Source organism: Rhincodon typus, chromosome 1, assembly GCF_021869965.1.
Source record: "Rhincodon typus isolate 14 chromosome 1, sRhiTyp1.1, whole genome shotgun sequence".
Classification (NCBI taxonomy): domain Eukaryota; kingdom Metazoa; phylum Chordata; class Chondrichthyes; order Orectolobiformes; family Rhincodontidae; genus Rhincodon; species Rhincodon typus.
The window spans coordinates 78,607,406-78,625,421 of record NC_063332.1 but is presented as its reverse complement, the minus strand read 5'-3'; positions in this window follow the sequence as shown (position 1 = coordinate 78,625,421).

The following is an 18,016-nucleotide window of genomic DNA, read 5'->3' as shown; positions in this document are numbered from 1 at the left end:
ACACACAAACCATCCTCTGTGTAAAAAAATTGTCCCTCATGTCTTTTTTAAATCTTCCTCCTCTCACCTTAAAAATGTGCCCCCTAGTTTTGAAATCCTCCATCCTAGGAAAAAGAGAAATAACATTAACTCTATCTATATTCCTCATTAATTTATAAACTTCTATAAGGTCACCTCTCAACCCACTACGTTCTAGTGAAAAAAGTCCCAGTCTATCTCTTTATAACTCAAGCCTTCCATACCTGGCTACATCCTCGTAAATCTCTTCTAAACCCTCTCCAGCTTAATAATATCCTTCCTATAACTGGGTGATCAGAACTGGAAACTGTATTTCAGAAGAGGCTTCAGCAATATCTTGTACAACCTCAACATGTCTTTCCAACTCCAATACTCAAAGGGCTGAGCAATGAAGGGAAGCGTGCCAAATGCCTTTTTAACCACCCTGTCTATATGTGACGTAAACTTCAAAGAATTATGTACCTGCACCTCTAGCTCCCCCTGTTCTACAACATTACCCAATGCCATACCATTAATTCTTAAGTCCTACCCTTGTTTGTTGTACCAAAATGCAATACTTTGCATTTATCCAAATTGAACTCCATCTGCCATTTTTCAGCCTATTGACCCATCTGATCAAGATCCCTTTGTAATCTTAGAAAGCCTAAGATGTCTACTGTCTACTGTGCTACCAATTTTGGTGTCGTCCGCAAACTCATTAACCATGCCTTCTATATTCCCATCCAAATGACTTATATAAATGAAAAACCAAAGAGAACCCAGAACTGATCCTGTGGCACAGCTTTGGTGACAGGCCTCCGTCTGAAAAGCAACCCTCCTCCACTCTCTGTCTCCTGCCATTAAGCCAATTATGTATCCAATTAGCAAGCTCACCCTGTATCCCATGTGACCTAACTTTACTAACTAGTCTGCCATGCAGAACCTTGTGTAAGACTTTACTAAAGCCCAAGTAAACAACTCTGCCCTCTTCTTGGTAACTTCCTTATGCTCTCCTTCATAGTCCATGTCCCTGCCAGCTTTATCTGCCTGATTACAGAGTGGGCCCAAGGGCCTGTTTCTATCCGGACTGTTTCCCAACCGTTCTGATGTGTCTATTTTCCAATAAGTTTTAATTTTGATCACAGCCAAGTCCCGGTTTTTGTATGGCCTCCAATAAATCTTTACCCTCTCAGGCCAAATTGTGTGACCCCATATCACCCTCCCCCCACACATGAACCAGCATAGTCATAGACCACGCTAATATGTACCTATTGACAGTATAGATCCTTTTCTCCTCTGCTATCTTCAAGGCCTCAGTTAGTGCAATTAACTCTGCCGACTGAATGTCCTGCTGATAGGCATCCCGGGGTCAGTATTCTCCTTCCATCTTCTACTACTGTATTCACCCAGAGAATGAAATTCTCTGCCACAGAAAGCAGTTAAGACCAAAATATTGAATGTTTTCAAGAAGGAGTTTGATAATAGTTCTTAGTGTTAAAGGGTTCAGAGGGTCCGGGGAAAAGCGAGTGCAGGCAATTGAGTTGTATGATCAGCCATGATCATATTGAATGGTGGAGCATGCTCGAGGGGCCGAATGGTCTTCTCCTACTCCTAATTTATATGTTTTTATGTTGCTGCCCAAATCTCTGGGAGGTTTCCTTTCACAATTCTCCAGGACTCATCCACCTATAATACCATATCCTGCGTACATCATAGGATCAGTGCCTTTAATTTTCTTAAAATTGGCAGGGTTGTTAACCCTCTCCTTGAGTATAGAAATTAGTTTTCGGAAGCAAGAGACTTTCCCGTTGCGCCCTTCTTATGTCTGAGACAAATGTCCAGTATTTAACAGCTGAATTAATCTGTGTGGTGTTTGTGTGTGTGCGTTACTATCTCTGCCAGTGTTATATAATGGGATCAAAAACAAAGTTGCTGGAAAAGTTCAGCAAGTCTGGCAGCATCTGTGAAGGAGAAAACAGTGTTAACGTTTCAGGTCTGGTGACCCTTCCTCAGAACGGGATATTTTATATAATGGGATCACTGACTTTCACCGCCCAAGCTGTGTCAATCAGCTTGGTGTATGTGGTTAACCCGCTACTACAACTGACTGTATGTTAGAACGGTAGGCTAACTTGTGCAGATACTGAAAAACGTGCTGAAAATCACAGTGCGTCAGGCAGCATCCGTGGAGAGAGAGCAAACTATTGTTTCGAGTCGGAGGGCTTTGACGAAGAGTCATCTAGACTCAAAACGTCAGCTTGCTCTCTCTCCGTGGAAGCTGCCTGACCCGTTGTGATTTCCAGCATGTTTTGTTTTCGGGATGCTTACAACCCCCATGATTACTGTGGAATGGCCGCCTAGTTCCGGAGATCCCAGACCTGGGGCTGTCACAACCCCTTAACTTCATCAAAGGCCACTTCACATTCCACCGCCCCATTATGGTCAATTCTTGTATAGGCTTAACCATGTGAGCATAATTCAAAATTCCTCAGTATTTGAGTAGATCCGTACTTCGGTATTGTCCTGGGTCGTGGTAACAATAAAATGACCGTCTCCTTTCTGGTTCCTACCTGCCTTTGATATAAAGTATCCTAAATAAACTACTGATTCTAGTCCTAATTGGGCTTCACTGGGGTTAACTTTCAGCCCTGAATTTCCAAAGATCTCAAACAGTTGCAAGAGCTCCAGTGCATATGCTGTATACTGGTGGAAGCATAGTGAGTCATCCAGGCATTGTAGTGTCACCCCTACTGTACTGGAGGGTTAAATCCTTCTATTATATGCACCAGGTGGTGATGTAATATTCCCCGTGAAATCCCTGTGGCAGTCTTGTCCAAGTGTATTGGATTTCACCCAGGATGAAAGCAAACTGTGGATTGTGAGTACTTCATGCTGTGGAATCGCCCATGGATATGTCAAGCACTGAGGACCCGATTACCTGCACTTTCCATTCAGAATGGTTTTGCGGAGCTGGTGACGATTGGGTGTAATCGTGGTGTTACTGAATTCAAGGCCATGTCATCTAAAGTAAATCAGTACCACCAATCCGGGTTCTTCAGGAGCTAAGTAAGAGAGTTACTGGTAGAAGCCATCTCCAAAGCTGCTCCCTGCCCTTTTCAGTAGCCACTATCAATACCTCCCACTTTAATCAGGTGCTGCTCTACAGGCGCGTGTACTGGCTGTGGAATCACTATGGGGTCCACCCTAAAGCTGGTCACAGTCCCATTTTTGCCAGGCCCAAATCATCAGAAATAGCTTCCACGTTAATGTAAAATTCTCCCTTAGTTTTCATGTTTACCTCTATAGCTTCCACTGCCCCCAACCATTGGCGTACAGTGGCGGGATCACCGAGTCTGGAATATATCCGTTTCTCTTTTCCCCATGGCATTACATTCTCTTGAAGAAATACAATCACCCCTAATATGCTAAGAGTTTCCATTCCCAGAAATGTCCCCTTCCCATTCGGATACACCCAAAATTGAACTGATACTTCAATCCCCTCTGTTTCCAATTCTGCCCAGTCGCTGGGTTTTACTTCTATCTTTCCATCGCCAACCCCTTATTATTAATCTCTCCTTGATGGGTGGAATATTTTAATCTGTGAGAGATGTGTCTATCAACACTTTACAATGGCCGTCCCCTAACGTTGACAGACATTCTAGTGTCCGATTTCCCTCTACCTGTGTTTGGTGTGATCAATTTCATCAAGTCTGCTAAACCCTGTTTAATGACAGGGTATGCGGTCCTGATGCCCTACACTTATTTCATTTTTGTTTTGGTCTGCACCCCTTCTTTCATCCTCGTTTTATACCTTTTAAAATGTCAGGCTTACCCGAGGCTCCACCCTTTGTACAGTTTCTGTCAAAATGCCCTGTCTGCTCACTGCAGAATCTAGAGCTGCTGAAGCAGCCAGCAACATTTCCCCTGCTATTAGGTACCTTTGGGTTTTCTTATCTATGTCCAGACCATAAGCTCATTGTATGGCCAGCCATAACCAAGCCAGTGGCAAAAGCCTTCTGGTATCTTCCCCAGGTCCTCCCTTGGGTACATTCAAGAAAACCATATCAACATTCAGGGGACATCTTGTCCAGCATAAACATACTAAAAGCTGCCTGCTTCCTTCATTGTCTGTTTTCCAATAAATCAAGCATGTCCCTTCTTCAACCCTCTGTCTGACTTTGTCTGATATGCCTCCATCTACCTTAGCTTTCACAAGAACATGGTAATCTTCCAAAGTAGGGCATGGTCTTCTCTTAATTCTTCCATCCTAAGCCCAAAATCCTCATCACCATTGTTTCTTCTTAACTGTAAACATGTCATTCAGCATATAGGAAGGATGTTGTAAAACTTGAAAGGGTTCAGAAAAGATTTACAAGGATGTTGCCAGGGTTACGGGTTTGAGCTATAGGGAGAGGCTGGATAGGCTGGGGCTGTTTTCCCTAGAGTGTTGAATACTGAGGGTTTATCTTATAGATGTTTATAAAATCATGAGGGGCACGGAATAGCCAAGGTCTTTTCCCCAAGGTGGGGGAGTCCAAAATTAGAGAATATAGGTTTAAGGTGAGAGGGGAAGGATTTAAAAGGGACTTAAGGGGCAACTTTTACTCACAGTGTAGTGCATTAATGGAATGAGCTGCGAGAGGAAGTGGTGGAGGCTGCTACAATAACAACATTTAAAAGGCATCTGGATGTGTCCATGAATACAAAGGGTTTAAGAGGGAAATGAGCCAAATGTTGGCAAATGGGGTTAGATTAATTTAGGATATCTAGTCAGTCTGTTTCCGTGCTGTACAACGCTAGCACTCTATAGCACACAGCTTTCTGTTGTTGTGAAAGGCACCAGTCCTGTGATCAGGGCATACTGCCATGAATCCTGCATGTCTGGGAAAAAGGGAACTGAATTTGTCTTGTTTCCCAACCAGAATTTACCCAATGAGTCTATGGATTTTAATCCTTTTGAGGTTAAAAAGACCTCTGAATATAATCAAGCAAAGGTGATCGGAGCAAATGGATAAATCTTCAATGTTGGGTTACATGTCTGTGTTCTGGAAGCAGCTGACAAAAGTTGGTAATGTAACTCAGAAGCAGCTTAAAACTTTACAAAGAGCCTTATAAAAAATGGGTAGACAAGCAGGTGAAGATCTGTACATTTCAAGAAGGGGAATATGTTTTAGTTCACTCAGAGATAGTAAGAACTGCCGATGCTGGAATCAAAGATAACACAGTGTGGAGCTCGAGGAACACAGCAGGCCAGGCAGCATCAGAGGACTAGGAAAGTTGACATTTCTTCTGAAGCAGGGTCCAGACCCAAAACGTCAACTTTCCTACTCCTATGAGGCTGCCTGGCCTGCTGTGTTCCTCCAGCTCCACACTGTGTTACTTTAATATGTTTTAGTGTTCTAATCTTTACAGATGGAAAATCCAATTCAGTGGTCCACATGAAGCAACAAAGAGGATTGGTGAGCTGAATTATTTGGTTTATATCCCTGTTATTAAGATTTCATATTTAATACTTTTTAAGGTTTTAAGTTTTGAAAGATTGTGAATAATGGCTCAGTGATTAGCACTGCTGCCTCATAGCACCAGGGACATGGGTTCAATTCCAGCCTCAGGCAACTGACTATGTGGAGTTTGCACATTCTCCCTGTGTCTGCATGGGTTTCCTTCGGGTGCTCTGGTTTCCTCCCACAGTCCAAAGATGTGCAGGCTAGGTGGATTGGCCATGCTAAATTGCCCAGAGTGCCCAGGGATGTTTAGGTTAGGGGGTTAGACATGGGAAATCAAGGGTAGGGGAATGGGTCTGGGTGGGATGCTCTTCAGAGGGGCGATGTGGACTTGTTGGGCCAAATGGCCTGTTTCCACACTGTAGGGATTCTATTTAAAAAAATGGACTTATTTCAAACTCTGTGGAGTGACCTGGATTGTTTTCTTTTTTAAAAAGGGATCACTTCCTGGGACTCACCTTTCATGAATCATCTGCCTGAGTTAAATGACTGGTGTTTGAGCAATGTTTTGCAGGCAGTAGAAACTGTTTTGGTTTTCAGTTGGGAGCCGGTGTCCAACTTGCTGAAGAAAGAAGTTTCCCAGCTTAGTGATCCTGTTTCTAAAACAGTCCTTTTTGAACATCCAGTATTAGTGTCTGGAACATGGTTCAGTTCTTCTTGTGTGAAGGAGTTATTGACATTTCCTGAGCGTACAGTGACAACTGCCTATGTCTGTGACATAAGTCTTTGCCCCTTAGAAAGTGTACTGAAAGCCAGCCTAAGCATCTCAAATCTTATCTTTTTTGCCTTCAAGAATTAGCAATTGTTGATCAAAAACATTTTTTACCACTAAGGTTAGTCTGTGCAAAGAAGTCCATTTTTTGTTTCTCTTTGCCTCGTATCTGCCTGTGCGTTCATGTTTCTTTGTGTGGATTGAGTTGTTTAGAGGGATAAACATTCGTATTTTCACATTACTAACTGTGTATATTAACCAAATCTGCATGATTGTGGAATGAATTTTGTTTAGTAATAAATCAATAATTTTGAGCCTACTAAGGAAACCTGGTTGATGGATTATGTAAACTAAGTCTCAAGAAAAATAATGTGATTGGCCATTTAGGGAACTGAGTAAAACAGTTAAAGGTATGTTGTGACCTGTGTAGTAGTGATATTAATAAAAGACAATGCGTTCCTGCCATCTCAATCATAAAATAAAATTTGGGGTGGTAACGAATATACAACACAGACAATGTGTAATTAGAAAGGAGATAATTCATTAAGATAAAAAGACACCAGGTTTCTTGTGCATTATGAAAAAACAAAATTACTTTGATAGTCGATGAAACTTCTCTGAAGATCAAAGACCTATCCTCAAGTTGAAAAGTAAATCCATGGGCACAGGTTCAATGCAAGAAAGGGATCCTTGACCAAGAGTACAACACACAAAGCTGCGAATAGCTGCAGCTGTGAGGCCAAGTTCGGACATTGTTGTGAGTATAGCTTTTGGTGAAAAAGATATCTAAGGGTTACAGGGAGCTCTTGTCAAAAGGAAAAGTAACTCCTTATTTCTTAAATAAGGCAGTTAAACCTGTCATTATACTGAGGTATATAAGAGCCACTTGAACTCCTTTTGCTGGAGAAAGGCATATCTTTCCCACCTGAGAGCACAATGTATGCCAAGGTTTTATAAATGGTACAAAAACAAAGTTTCTGGAAAAGCTCAGCAGGTCTGGCAGCATTTGTAAATGAAAAAACAGAGTTAATGTTTCGGGTCCGGGGACCCTTCCCCAAAACTGAAGAGTTCTGAACTGAGTTCTGAGGAAGGGTCACCGGACCCTAAATGTTAATTCTGTTTTCTCCTTCACAGATGCTGCCAGACCTGCTGAGCTTTTCCAGCAACTTTGTTTTTGTTCCTGATTTACAGCATCCGCAGTTCTTTTGGTTTTATTTTAGTAAATGGTATTTGGGTATTAGGTGGCCCTGGAAGGTGACCTAGTATCTGTCACAGTAACTGTCAAAGTTATCCATAGTTTGCCTGTGTAGTAGACAGGGTTGACCTACTGCTGAGGTATCATTTGGCTGAAGTGAAGGTTACAGGTATTTTTGTTCATCTGTGGTGACACGAGCAATGGCTAAATGTAGCTCATCATCAGATGTCAAATTGACAAACATTGACAGATATTTAGTTACCTGAAATTTTCCTTAGGGATTTGAATAATCCAAAGAAAATTTTGACTAAGTCATCCCAATCGAGAATCAGCAAATCAATCCAGAGTTAAGTAAAGTAATAGAATTGGCTAAAACTGAAGCTGAAACAAAGAATGTTCCTGCGTATTACAAATGGAGCTCTGATGAGGAAGTGGAGACCTCCTCACAGATGTGCAGACAAAGAGTGGATGGTGCTTCACTAGACAGTGGCACTGCCCAAATATCTCAGATAATATCCAAGATAGCCCATGAAATTCCTATGACAGGATATGTAGGAATCTGGAAGGTCCGGGCAAGTATAAGCTCACACCTGTACTGGCCAAATCTTCACAGGGACATTGTGCAGTATTGTGAAATATGCCAAATGTGTCAGACTCTGGGAAAACTGCAACCCGCATTCAGACCAGCACCTGTCATTCCCATACCAGTTTTTGATGAACCAGTTAGTCAGAGGTTTATAAATTGTATGGGACATGTTTTTATTCTGTTGATTTCAGCGGTCTCATGATCACATTTACCTAATTTAGGCAGATGACAATTTATTGTAATTTTCTGATAGTTTTAGTTTATGAAGAAGCAGTAGTTTAGATATAACACATTAGTTAGTTAGATAAAGAAAGTATATAACCATGACAATTAGGGATGGTTCACTTATACCAGAGGACAAACAGGCTGTCGGCCTGGAATGTTCCAGTCTTGTTAAAGTGATGGGGACAGCATCCTCTTTCCAGCTGAAGTATTGGGGAACTCTTTCTTTGGTCTTCCTCTTCTTCTTCTATCCATCTTACATCTGTCTGGTGAAGACTACTCAATGAAGACTGCTCTGTAGAGACCACCTGATAAGAACCTGTCTACCAGGTCTTCTTGATGACACCTGCGCTCTGAGGAACTCTCCTCTGCCCCTTGATCTACCCTATTCTTGGTGACTGTGCGGATCCTCCAGTGTGGATCTTACCTAGCCCCAGCACGGTTACTCCAGCACAGATTCTAGCTCCTTAACCCTCTTGACCCCAGCATGGTTTTTCCAGCATGGATGTGGCTTCCGTAACTTCCTTGGTGCCAGTGTCGTTATTTCAGCGTGGAATTAGCCTAACCCCTGCAGGCTTCCCCTGGTGCCTCCAGTCTTGTATCTTTTTTTTGAACTGTGTTTTCTGGGAGAATATTTTTGGCTGCTGCTGATACAACATGAAAATTTGAAAGCTGCCTGCTTAATACATCAGCTTCCAAAACACAAAGAGTAGTAAGCTGACTTAGAAACATTGCTGCCTTTGCTTGAGTGAGGAGAGGGTGACTTGATCAACGTTATGAAAAGCAATCAAGGAGTCCACATTTATGCCTGTGAAACAATGTGGTCATCAGGTGGTCTCTACAGAGCAGTCTTCATTGAGTAATCTTCACCAGACAGATGGAAGATGGATAGAAGAAGAAGAGGAAGACCAAAGAAAGAGTACCCCAATACTTCAGCTGGAAAGAGGATGCTGTCCCCATCACTTTAACAGACTGGAACATTCCAGGCTGACAGCCTGTTTGTCCTCTGGTATAAGTGAAAGTTATTTAAGTAATCTGGCTTGTTTGTTATTTTATTTTATCACTAACTGTGTGTGTTTGTCTATCTGTCTTATATGAGTAGGGCTGGAAACAAATATTTTGGGTTTAAAGCATAGACATTAATCAGATTACCTTGTTGTTTATTTTTTTCTATGCTAAAGTTATTGTGTATTTAATAAATAGTTAAGTATTGTGTTTAGCATACAAAGCCAGTGTCTGGAATTAATTATTCACAAAGTCTGGGATTGGTTATTCAAAAGTTGGTTTAGGAATCATTGGTATAATTATTGGGGCCTTTGACAGTTTAAATTACTGTGTTGTGAGTACAGAGGTAGAAAAGCTGATTTGGTTTGGCTCTCTGTCTCTCTGTCTTAACAGCTGTGAAATGGATTGGGGAAGTAAATTGTTTGATTTTTACCCCAGATTGCTGGAAAAATAATCATCTATGTCATATATTGAATATATTGAAATAATACCACTGCTGGGAGGAGAATAAGCAAGTACATGTATGTCAGGTAGTGAGGACAATGGAGGATTGAAGGGGATAGTGAGGATTAGGAAGAAAGAGGTGCAGATGATTCCAAAATTGAACCTCCTACTATCTAGTCAGTTAACTTGAACTATTAGGGAGGTTAGACAACATACTTTTATATTCAGAGCCAGAACATTAAGGAGTTCTAACAAGGTCCATCACAAAATTTAAACACGTCCATCGGAACAACCCAGAGAATAAAACTTTAGCCATATGTTATGTGGATGTAGGAGATCCTCTAAAATAACTTCTGTATCACTTAGGTTAAGGGAACCAGGCCCAGGTGAAAGTAGGAATCCAATACATGTTGGAAACCACCTAATTGAACCCAGATGAGTAGCTGGAGTTCTCCATTCATATTAATGCTTAAGTCTGATTTCACTGGGTTCTGCCTAGATCTTAGGAGGTTAATGCAGTAAGAAGGCAGACTCCAACCCAATTCCTCACTGAGAAGATTGTATGATGGAATGAGCAGTGCCATATTTCTGACAAAATTATTTTATTTTTGAATGGACACTGATAGGTTCCTTCAATAACCCAAGCTAAGGATATAGGCTGTGTTTGCTGGCACCGTGGAACATATGCGTTGTTCCCCATGAATACAACCATGCACATCAATGGCTGTGGCTGTGACCAGGATGGGAGTTGGAGGCAGGACTGGACCTGAGGGGAAGAGAGAGAGATCTGGCTAATGGGTGGGGCCAGTGAAGAGATTTTTCACAGTCTGCAGTAACTTTTACCCCGGAATCTAGGAGATTTTGAAAGATTATAATGAATGCCTCTATGACCTCTGCAGATACTTCTTTCAATACCCTCAAACATAGCCAGCCAGTTGTATGTATGCCTTGCCTTTAAGAGAATTCACCTTAAAGGAATCTGCGTGCTGTATGTATATGATGTCACAACTCTGCCTGGCAGTTTGGTTGCTGTGAGTCTGCAAGATACATTCACATTCAGAGATCAGTTGGTAATGTCTGCTTCATGAATTATCATGTGTTTTATTGCTGTAAATAAACTGACCCATGGAATTAATCAATCTTTGATCATTATCATTCATTATAAAACTATTATAATTAGAATAACAGAGAATTATTCGGCTTTTTGTGTAATTGTTTTACCAATATTTTCCTCGGTGGTGGTGATTGTTTTAAGTTCATTCCACTCTTCAGAGATTTTCAGTTATCTTTGGGAAATGTTCTAAGTCTTCTACAGTGAAGGCAGACAAAAAATATCTGTTCAAAAATTCCATGATTTTCTTGCGTTTCATTATTAATTCCCAGACTCAATCTTTAGGAGTCTCACACTCATCGTAGTTACTCTTTTCCAATTTAGATACTTATAGAAACTCGTACTATTTATTTCATGTTTCTAGCTCGCCTTCTTTCATAGTGTTATGATCCCAGCCAATGTTATTACCAGACAAGTCAGATCCCATGCTGAAACCTGGCTTGAGATATCATATTTTGATTTGTTTTTGTTTTAACAAAGTGATATCTCACTGAAAGAGAAGGATATATGTTGCAAATTTTGATTAACAATAACATAGAAGTTTATTAGCAAAGGAAATGAAGATAAAACAGAATAAATCAAACTATCTACTTATAATACAAGTTCAAAGAATTTTAAACAGAGAGGAAAAGTATAATTCCATTGTTCTCAAAACACTTCTTTGTAAATTGAAACAACAAAACACAACTTTTCAATAAAGTACCCAAAACACATCTCTGGAAAAATATCCAAAAAAACACTTTGGATAGTATTCAAAAGCATCACTCAGACAGTACTCATACTAGAGTGCCTGGCTATAATATCATATAAGGTTTAAGTCACCTGTGACATTAACACTTAGATTCCAACCACACACAGCTTCTTTCTGGTGCTATTCATACACGAGCTTATATGCACTCAGTTTTAACTAATCTCTTCAGCGTTTTATTCCAACATTTCTGGTCTGGGACTAACATTAATTCTTTACTCTAATATGATTTAGTTTCACTACATCCCTTCACTTTCAGGAACACTGCTCTATACAACCATCTTTATCTGAGGATTCATAGGACTCAAAACTGAAAGTAAAATTAAAGCAAAATATCTCTTTTTCTATGCTATCGGTCAGCTCTCCTGACCTTCTCAACTGCGACTTGTTTATCTTGTTCCATCTTTAAAGCCCTATGAATATACATGAAAACCCACTAGCGCTAAAGCTGGGGCTCAAAAACTGTTTTAGAAAGAAATCACTATGGCTACAGAAATGCTATCAGTGAAGTATTAACTACAGACAAACAGGAAAACTCATTTCTCTCACAAACCAAGAATTTAAGAACCTAAACTTGCAATAAATGATATTAGAAACATTTATAAACCACACATTTTGCATCACAATACTCTAATTAATCCCTTTTTTTAAAGTTATTCTTTGCTGGTTCTTATGTCAAGCATTCCGACCTGCACTAATCTTCGTACTTCTGTACAGTAATTCTTTTAAATTCTTGCTATCTTTAACTTCCTTATTTTTGCCATCAATAGTAAATCCTTCTTTGTGATAAATCTTGGCTGACAGTATTTTTAAAAATTTCTTAAAAATCCATGACTGCATCTCTATTGTCCTATGTTTTAAACTGATTTTCCAGTTTTAATCGACTCCTGTCTTCATTCTCTTATAATTACTTTCATTCAGGTTTAAAACACTTATACACACATATCACACTTTCAAACTAAGCATACAATGCAATCATGTTATGATTACTGTTGCCTGGGGTGGGAGGGTTTCTTGACGATAAACTTATTGATTAATCCTGTCTCATTATGGACAAAAGAACAAAAAGAACAAAAGAGAAGTACAGCATAGGAACAGGCCCTTTGGCCCTCCAAGCCTGTGCCGATCATCATGCTCTAACTAAACTAAAAAAGAAATCTTCTGCCCTTACTCAGTGTGTATCCTTTTATTCTCTCCCTATTCATGTAACCATCCAGATGCCTCTTAAATGTCACCAATGTGCTTACCTCTACCACCTCTTCTGGCAGCGCGTTCCAGGCTCCTACCACTCTCTGCGTGAAAAACATCTCCCTTAAACTTTCCCCACCTCACCTTTAACCTATGCCCCTTGTAATTGAAACTTCAACCCTGGGAAAATGCCTCTGACTATCCACCTTATCTATGCCTCTCATAATTTTGTAGACCTCTATAAGGCCTCCTCACAGCCGCCATCTTTCCAGTGCAAGCAATCCTAGTCTTTTTAACCTTTCCTCATAGCCAATGCCTTCAAGACTGGGCAACATCCTGGTTAAATTTCTCTGCACTTTCTCCAAAGCTTCCACGTTCTTCTGGTAGTATGGCAATCAAAACTGCACACAATATTCTAAATGTGGCCTATCAAGGGTTTTATATAGCTGTAACATGGTTTACCAACTCTTGTACTGCGTGCCCTGGACAATGAAGACAAGCGCGCCATAAGCCTTCTTAATCAGGTTGGCCACCTATGTTGCCACTTTTAGGGAACTGTAGAGCTGCATGCCCAGATCCATTTGTATGTTAATTTTCCTAAGGGTTCTGCCATTTACAGTGTAATTTACACCTAAATTTGATCCTCCTAAATGTATCACCTTGCAATTGTCTGGATTAAACTCCATCTGCCATTTCTATGCCCAAGTCGCCAATCTGTTTATATCCTGTTGTAACCTTTCACAATCGTTTGCACTTTCAGCAACTCCACTAATCTTGTCATCTGCAAACTTACTAATCAGACCACCCACATTTTCCTCTAGATCATTTATATATACTACAAACAACAGAGGACCTAAGACTGATCCCTGTGGAACAGCACTAGTTACCGGTCTCTATTCTGAAAAACACCCTTCCACTGCTACCCTCTCTCTACTTTGACCAAACCAGTTTATGTATCCATCTAGCCAGCCCACCTGAATCCCATGCGATTTTAGTTTTTGTACCAATCTGCTATGTGGAACTTTATCAAATGCCTTACTAAAGTCCATATAAACTATAATCCACAATCCTTCCCTCATCAATTATCTTTGTCACCTTTTCAAAAAATTCAGTCAGATTGGTGAGACATGAGCTTCCCTGTACAAAACTATTCTGCTTATCACTAACTAGTCTCATTTTCTTCCAAATGTACATATATCTTGACCGTCAGTATCTTCTCTAAGAGCTTCCCCACCACAGACGTCAGGCTCCCTGGGTACTTATTTACCTTAATGCAATTTAGGATACACAAAACTTCTTCCTTGACATTCTCTAGAGTATTCACACACTGATCCCTGACCTCAATATCAGTCATGTCCTTCTCCTTGGGGAATACTGATACAAAGTACTCATTATGGATCTCTCTCACTTCCTGTTGCTCCACACATAACTTCCCTCCTTTGTCCTTGAGTGGGCCTACTCTTTCCCATGCTAACCTCTTTCTTCTAATATATGCATAAAAAGCTTTTGGACTCTCCTTGATCCTGTCAGCTGAAGACATTTCATGGCCCCTTTTAGCCTCCCTAATTCCGTATTTACGTTCCTTCGTAATTTCTCTGTACTCCTCAAGGGCTTCGTCAATTTGTTGACCTATCATATGCTTCCTTTTTCCTTTTGACTAAGCTTACAATTTCCCTTGTCATCCATGGTTCCTGAATCCTGCCATTCCTATCCTTCAGTTTTGCAGGGACATGCACATCCTGCACTTTAATCAATTGGTCTTTAAAAGCCTCCTACATGCCAGAGGTAGATTTGCTCCCAAATAACTGCTCCCAATACAAATTGCCAGTTCCTGTCTAATTTGGGTGCAATTGGCCCTTGTCTAACTGAGCACCCTCACCCGAGGGCCACTCTTGTCCTTGTCCATAACTATTCGAAATCTTATCGAGTTATGGTCACGAAGTCAAAATGCTCTCCTATTGAAACATCGATCACCTGTCCTGGCTCATTCCCCAGTACCAAGTCTAGTATGGCCTCCTCTCTGGTTGGATTGTCAACATACGGTCTCTAAAAGCCCTCCTGGACACATCTAACAAATGGCTGTCCATCCGAGCCCCTGGCCCTAAGGGAGTCCCAGTCAATAAGAGGAAAGTTGAAGGCACCTACCACAACTACCCTGCTTTTTTCACACCTTTCCAGTATTTGAGAACATATCTGCTCCTCTGTCTCCCGTGGTCTATAGAAAACTCCCAACATTGTGATTTCACCCTGTGTATTCCTGATCTTTACCCATAATGCCTCACTGCAAGATCCCTCTGATGTGTCCTCCCTTAACACAGCTGTGATGTGATCCCTAATCAGCAATGCAACTCCCCCACGCCTTTTGTTTCCCTTTCAGTCCCGTCTAAAACAGCGATATCCTGGAATGCTAAGCTCCCTGTCCCTCCCTTAAGCATGTCTCCGTAATGGCAATAACATCATAATTCCATGCGGTAATCCATTCTCCTAGTTCATCTGTTTTACCCATTATACTTCTTGCATTGAAGTAACTGTACTCCAGACCTCCAGTCCCTGTGAGTCCCACGACTTCCCTCTGCCTGCTCTTACTCTGCGCTATGCATTTCTCAGTCTCTCTTTTGTCCCAGTCTCTGCACTTACTGGCCTGTTGTTCCAGTTCCAAACCCCTGCCACACTAGTTTAAACCCTCCTGAACAGCTCGAGCAAACCTCCTGCCCAGGATATTGGTGCCCTTCCAGTTCAGGTGCAACTCGTCCTTCTTGTACAGGTCCCACCTTCCCCAGAACACATCCCAATGATCCATACATCTAAAGCACTCCCTTCTACACCAGTTCTGTAGCCATGTGTTCAACTGTATGCTCTCTCTGTTCCTAGCCTCACTAGCCCATAGCATGGGTCATAATCTTGAGATTACTACCTTGGTAGTCCTACTTTTTAGCTCCCTACCTAACTCCCTGAATTGTCCTTGCAGGACCTCTTCCTTCTTCCTACCTATGTTATTTGTGCTAATGTGGACAATGACTTCTGTCTGTTTTCCCTCCCGTTGATGTCCTCAGAGACATCCAGGACCCTGACACCAGCATCTAGAGTTTCGTTCACAGCCACAGAAACGCCTGTCTGTGCCCCTTACAGTCGAATCATCTAATACTATCACTCGCCTGAACTTTGCCCCACACTGCTCTACAGCAGAACCAGTTGTGGTGCCACAGGCCTGGCTGCTGAGAAGCTATTCCCACCCCCCAAACAGTATCCAAAATGCGATACCTGTTTGAGAGGGGAATAGCCATTGAGACTCATGTGCCTGCCTCTCATGGCGGTCAGCCATCTATCTGTCTGGACCTGTGGTGTGACCACCTGCCTAAAGCTAGTGCCTATCACTCTCTCTGCCCCCTGTATGTACTGCAGTGTGTCCAGCTACTTCTCAAACCAAACCACGCAGTCTGCGAGGAGCTGCAGCTGGTCAGACTTCCTACAAATGTAACAAAAACAGAAGTTCCTGGAAAAGCTCAGCACGTCTGGTAGCATCTGTGAAGAAAAAAATCAGAGTTAACATTTCGGGTCCTGAGGAAGAGTCACCGTTCTGAGGGTCACCAGACCCAAAACGTTAACTCTGATTTTTCTTCACAGTTGCTGCCAGACCTGCTGAGCTTTTCCAGCAACTTCTGCTTTTGTTCCTGATTTACAGCATCCTCAGTCCTTTCAGTTCCTACAGATGTAGTTGTCCACGAGGCCTGGAACAGCCTTCTCCCTGCTTTGTGCTAGCAAGTACTGCTCTAAGTATTTGATCTAAGAAATACACTCCATAAACTCATTTTGTGGGCTAACCTTATGGTTAACCTTTTGATTCACCCTTATTGCAGTGCGCTTTTATTCAACCCATTTGTTTATTCTTGTAAATTCAAGTTAGAGGGCCTACAAGTTACTCCCAAATGTCATGTCTTACCTTTTCTACTTCTTATCTCTATCCAGAATTATTTACATCTTGCTTTTTCAAGTTATTCAGCTGTTACTTCTGTACTAATGACAACTTTAATTAACAGAGCTATCCCATCACCTTTTCCTGACTTCCTTTCTTTTCAAAATGGCAAAAATGTTTCAATATTCAGGTTCCAGCCTTGGTCATCTTGCAAGTACAGTATGTCTCATTTACTTCTTTCTCTGCTAGCAATTCATCCATTTCGTGAGAAGGCTGTACTCATTCGTAGATGGACCCTTTCACTGTCTTTTTCCAATTTTTGCAATCTTTGACATCATCTGTTGGGAATTCTTCAGTTTGTTGTAGAAAGGTGCTATGTAACTCTGTTCTTTCCTCTGGTTATCATTGCCAAACTTACCACCTTGTTCTATTTGTTTATTTCCTTTAATTTACCACATCTCCATGATCCCTCTACCATCCACAACTATTTAGTTTAAAGCCTTCTCATCGATGTTTTGCCTTGGTATTGAGTTGTAACATAAGTGCATTATCTAGGCTGATACTTCCATGCAATTTAAATGAAATGCTGCATTTCTGTTGATGTCACCTTTTGGTTCAGATATAAATAATTGTTCCACCTGTGTGTAGGTGGATAGGAAAGATCTAATGACCCATTTTCTAGCAACAGTATGAAATGACGAGGTATACATCAACTAGCACAAGCAAGACAGATTCACTAGTCATTGGGGAAGCTAGCTGTACTCACCATAGCTGCTACATACAATAATGATTAGGTGTCAAAACAGCGATTTATTTATTTCATGGGATGTGGTCATCACTGCTGAGATGAGAATTTGCTGCCCATCCCTATTTGCCTTGAACTAAATAGGTTGCTGAGCCACGTGAGGGCAGTTATTCTGGGTCTCCAATCACATTAGGTCACACCAACTACAATTGCCAGATTTCCTTCCTTTCAGGGGCATTCTTTTTTACCACGATGATAGTTGTTACAGTCACTATTTTAATTAACCTAAAATTTCACCAGCCACTGTAGTGGGATTTAAACTATATTTGCAGACATTTAGCCTGGGCGTCTAGATTACTGGACTGCACCTGCTGAGGTCACTATGAAGGTCCTGCCTTCTCAGTCTCACCCAAGAAAGGGTTCGGCCTAAAATGTTGACTTTTCTCTGATGTCGCCTGACCTGCTGTGCTTTTCCAGCCTCACACCTTATAGACCCTAACCCTTACCAATAATCGTCCGTCTCTCTAATGATTAATTAGTGTGAATCGTAAGGTAAGACGGTGATCGTAAATGCAAGCTTCTGCTTCCACTGTGTTGTCGAGCCCACCTCCTGATTTCACTTGGCCAAGGTGAGACAAAAAGCATT